Source organism: Hydra vulgaris, chromosome 10, assembly GCF_038396675.1.
Source record: "Hydra vulgaris chromosome 10, alternate assembly HydraT2T_AEP".
NCBI classification, from domain to species: Eukaryota; Metazoa; Cnidaria; class Hydrozoa; order Anthoathecata; family Hydridae; genus Hydra; species Hydra vulgaris.
Window position 1 is genome coordinate 43,141,970 of NC_088929.1, and position 6,141 is coordinate 43,148,110.

Sequence of the window (6,141 nt, forward strand, 5' to 3'; positions counted from 1 at the left end):
TATATATATATATATATATATATATATATATATATATATATATATATATATATATATATATATATATATATATATGTATGTATGCATACCTATTAGTGATTATACTAACCAGTGCATTGAAGTACTACTAACCAGCACATTAAAGTGTTCTTTTGCTTACATCAGCAAATATTAGATTCTTGCTGATGTGAGCAAAAGAACACTACAATGCACTGGTTAGTAGTATTCTTACAATTTATACTTAGAGTTATTTTTATGATGCTCAGTTTTTTTTATTCTAACTTTTTTTTAAATATTGTATTTAAAAAACATTTTTATTTAAAGTTTTTACAGCAGTTGAAAAAGAGCTGCTTATTTTTGGAGGAAAACTTGAAAAAAGTTGAATTCTAATAACGCACTAGTTAGTTAACTTATTGGAATGCTGAACAAAAACAGTGAATCGATTCTACTTGATGAATTTTTTAGGATTCCAGTTAATGATGAGGAAAATTTGATCAAATTCAGTAAAGATATTGATTCAGATAAGAAAGCTATGAATGTATTGGTAAGTGTGAGCGATATATGCATATATATATATATATATATATATATATATATATATATATATATATATATATATATATATATATATATATATATATATATATATATATATATATACATATATATATATATATATATATATATATATATATATATATATATATATATATATATATATATATATATTTTTTTTTTTAAATAAAATATTTTTATTTAGTATTTAAAGTATAAAATTTGTATTTTACAATCAATAAAATTAAATAAACCTAAAATTGTTTAGTTCTGCTACTTTTCTATTAAATTTGAAAGCAAAGGTGACTCGAAAATAAAAAAAGGTTGTTTGGAGTATAATTCCAATGGTGATTGATACCAATATAGAGAAGACAATTGATTGGTTAGGAGCAAACAATGAGCTTGCTTTGAAAGCAATGCCATTAATATTATTGGGTATGAAGAAATTTTATTCTATATATAACATTTTTATATAAGTATATTAGGGTGATTCAAAAAGCAGCTTTTTAAATAGTCAGCTGCTCATCTCTAAATGTGTTATATACAATAAAATAACACAAAATTTTGATACTAGTACTCCAAAGATTCAATATTTAATAAAGTTTTCAAAAATAGTAATCATTTTTTATAAAAATTATCATTTCAATAAAAACTATGGTTTTTTGACTAAAAATAAAGGTCAATATTTAATTTCTTAATACAGGGTGACCACAAAGTATCCGCACACGAGACGGTTTCATCTTGTGAAAATATAAGCATAAAAGCACTTATGTATTTTCTTATTTTGTTGTTGTTTTTGGTTAATATTATGTCATAAACTTTATATACTTTACTTTATATACTTTGTAAACTATGTTCAATTGGTTTTTTTAGAATGGTGCGCGTTTCTCCTTTGTGCGGCAACTTTTCCTGATTTTATCAACTTTTCTCAATGGCCGCCATCGAGCCCCGATCTTAACCCGATGGATTTCTCAGTCTGGAGCATCCTAGAAGGAAAGGCATGCCAAAAGCCGCATAAAAATATTGAAAGTTTAAAAAAATCACTACTGAAAGCTTGGGATTCTCTGGACCCTGCCTACTTGCTCGCCACCGTCGAAGCATTCCCGAGACGCCTACAGGCCTGTTATTTTGCTGATGGAGGAAAATTCGAATTCAATCTTTGAATCATAATTGTTATAGTTCAATAAATGTTTTAAAATAAAATTTGTGTTCCAAATACTTTCTACATGCTTTTTATTAAGCTCTTTATCTGTGTGGATACTTTGTGGTCACCCTGTATTAAGTATTTTTTAGTTTTTTTATATTTATATAAAATTGCTTTTTTTTTAATGTTTATTTAGTTGTTGCATCTTTTTAGTATCAGGTTGACATAATTTAAAAAAAACTTCATTTTCGATATTATGAACTCGTCTTATGTTTAAGGGTCTAATGAAAAATATTCTTTTAAATTTTATATCTAGTTTTATTTTATTATATATAATAGGGTTATTATATTATATATTTTTATATATATAGGGTTATATATAGGGTTATTATATTATATATTATATTATATATATATTATTATATTATATTATATATATATTATATTATATTATAGGGTTATAATATATTAAAAAAAATTGTTTTTTAGTTACCCTAACGTTTATATATGTCTGTGTGTAAAGCGCATTTTTGTTTTACATTTTAGTTTAATTATTTACTATTGTATATATAAATATAACTTATATATGCAATGTTTCACACATAGTTTAACTTTGTGTTACTTAGATGCTGTGAAATTAAAAGCTTTAGCCTCAGTAGCATCAGGAGAAGAGTTTGAACATTAAATGAAAAGATATGTTTAGCTTTCCGGGGATCGAAATGGCGGGCGAAAAGCTCAAGAAGAATGTTTTTTGCATAAATAACAATATGAACTATTAATAACATTTTTTTATTTATAAATTCATAATTTTTTAACACATTTTTGGTTGGCAATAAATTTCGAAAATACTTATTTATTTTTGTCGATATATGTTTGGAATAAATTTCTAAAAGTACTTGTTTGTTTAAATTATGTGGTATAATACATTTGTACAGAAACGGTTAATAATAACGTACTAGTGTATGAGTTAGTTAAAAGAAACGCTTTAGTGCTGACACGCGATCACAAAAAAAAGTTGGAAAATGATCGCGGATCAGTACTGGTAACAGGTAGTGGGCCAGTGCTGGCAAGAAATCACGGGCCAGTGCTGGCGAACGATTGCTGGTCAGTGCTGAGAAAAGTTTGCAGGCCAGTGCTGGCAAACGATTGCGGGCCAATGCTGGCTCATTTGGCCGTTTCGATGCAGGCCGGTGATCGACGGCCGTCATTGCGCCGTAGTCGCATGCAAAACTGGGCTGCTAGCGGTAGGCTGTCTGGGTATTATTATATTAAAACAATTATTTTTTATATTATAATAAATTTTTGATTTTATTATTATGTTATACTTGTAATTTGTACCAAGAGGCTATAGCGTTTTCTTCCAAGTAGAAGATAAATGCACAACTTTTTTAAAATTTTTAACTGGTCTGCAATGAACGCTTGAAACAAAAAGTTGTTCCACGTTAACTATTTACACTCCCACTGTTAACATTTGTCTCAATCAGATGAAGAGACAATTTAAGTTGCTGCAATATATTGTAAGACATTTTCGGTTTTAATTCCCAATATATTTATCATATTCTTCTGATAAAAAACTCTTTAGATTTGTTACAGTGTTGGTTGAAAAGTAAAAAAGACAACCTGACAAACCTTATAAGCCAAGTTTTAACATTTTTTTTTTCTTCTGACAACCTTATAAGCCAAGTTTTGACATTTTTTGCGTGTGCCAAAAAATACATTACAAAAGCAGAAACAAGCAACAGTGTGAAGGGACACCATAGTGGAGCTCAATTTAAGTCCAACTTTCCAGATTTACTCACTGTGTTCGTAATTTTTTTAAACTCTGCTCAACTCCATGGGCACTAATGAACGAAACTTTTTGAAGCTTAAATTAATAAAAACATATATATGTTTTTATACAACGTTCTTATATCATACCAAATCACAAATATATTTGTGATTTGGTATGATAAAAGAACGTTCAAGTATTATAAACATTGAAAAAGAGCGCTTTTAAGAGCTTGATAGAAGTACATCAGCTAAAGATTTTGCTGACCAAAACGCCAGAAAACAAAAATTTTGACTTTAAATAACTAATTTATTAATTGCATAATTCTAATTATATATATCCCTTCATAGTTCTAGATATTTCATTAACAGTAGTTTTTACTTGGTTGCGTGAAATACATTAGAAATTTTTTAAGCTTGTCATAAAATAGCCACAGGACAGTGAGGGATCCCTACCAAAAATCTTGTTGGGGCCCCTCACCACCAACGACCTTGCCACGCTAAAGATAAGTGAAAAGTTTAAAAAATTAAAAGACAAAAAAAAAGGTGATAAACAGAAACTATGATTGGATACCCAGACAGCAAGTATATACTGGTCCGTTAATGGCTAGCCTATGTCAGCAAATTCATCATAGGACCGGCACAGTTCCATTCGTGGATTGCCAGTAATGGCAAGCCGTAACAAGGCCTTGCCGAACCTTTATAATATTGACTGAACAGGTTAGCCGCGATAGTACAAATAGCGGGTCATTATTGGTATGCCGTAGCCGAAGAATAGACATTGAGCCAATATCGGCCGACCAGTGCCGAACCACTTTAGTGGAATTTGAAAAAACTTTAGTTTTTGCATCCATCTTGTTTTTAACGTTTCACACAAATACACAATGCAGAAAATAGAATTAGCCTCACCGTGTACAGATCCAATATTTTGTAAATTTGTAAGCAAATTTGTGCGGTGCATATTTTGTATCCACACACATAAAATTATTGTTACAAACAACAACTTTTTAGATTATAATATAGCATAATTAAATTGCGGTACATTTGATAAAACCATAAAATGTATAATACTTGATATTTGCGGTAACAAATAGAACTAGCCTCATCAATAATTATTTTCAGTTTACTTGTATATTTTGATCTCGTGATACGCATTTGTTACTTAATTGTTTATTATTAGTTTTTTATTATTATTTGTAAGTTAAACAAAGACTATGAAATTAGTTCTCATAAAGTTTTTAATATTTGGTTTTTGATAACTGAATTTGAAACGGGACGTTTATAGCGTTTACCGAATGAAGAAATAGCTGTAGCCAAAGCATACAAAGATACAGGCTTATCTAATCGGGAAATTGAAAAGAAATTAAAAGATCTTCAATAGTAGTTAATAATTACTTTAAGATGAGCGTTAATTATGGAGCTTATAAGGGTAGTGGTGGCAAACTTATAATTAATAATTGTACTAAACGAGTTATTGTACCTCGTGCTGCTGCTCGGCACATGACTGCATCTCAAATTCGTGCTGATTGGAAAATTTTTATAAATTATAAACTTTGGGTCTTCCGTTATAAAAGATTGGTAATCCCTTGTTTATACAAATTATCAAATGCATTATTTTGTTATGCTAGACTCTATTAGAATTAGTTTGCTTTCAATGTGGAACTGGATTAGGTCTAAAGGTAAAGTAAGGAGGATTGGGACGTTCACGTTTTACGACTCTGCACTGTACATAAATTTATGATAAAAATATTATAATAAATATTTAATATTATCTAGGAGTTAGTCTGTTGACGGGCACGTTGGTTAATACAGTTATCCCAAACTACCTTAATGCTAACGTTATCAATGGGAAAACAATATATATATATATATATATATATATATATATATATATATATATATATATATATATATATATATATATATATATATATATATAAATATATATATATATATATATATATATATATATATATATATATATATATATATATATATATATGTATATATATATATATATATATATATATATATGTATATATATATATATATATATGTATATATATATATATGTATATCATAACTTTCAGATTAATTACATATGTATTTTTTAAGTTTGCAATTATTAATCGCTATATAACAACTTAAAAATATAAACTTGTTTTATTTAAGAAGATGTTGAAGATCTTATCGAAAATTTCAACAGTTACGATTTTTTTATCCTAGTAAGAATTTTGGAAAGCATCGAAAAATACTCTGCTCCATCAAAGTTTTAATGTTTCTCTTTGTTCTTTTAAATTCCATAACTGGAACGACTTTTTTATTTTTGACATAATATCGACTTGCAGTTCTTCGATAAGTCGAGTGAATTTAATTTTTTTTACCTTCTATCACGCACTGGCAGAAGTTTAAACCAACAGCATGTAGTAATCTTTTTTACTCCTATTCACTTTTTGTTTAGAGCCTTTGTAGTTTTAAATGGTTATATGTATTTAAAAAGTGTTTGTAAGTTAAAAGTTGAATTAAGTTTTTTTTTTTAAACATTATACTTTTAAACACTTTTTTTTGAAGTTGTAAACTACTACTAATACTATTTTAAAATTATTAATTTTTTTAATATTTTTTTATTTTACATATGAAAAGGGGAGCAGGGGGTAAATTAATTATTGACGTAA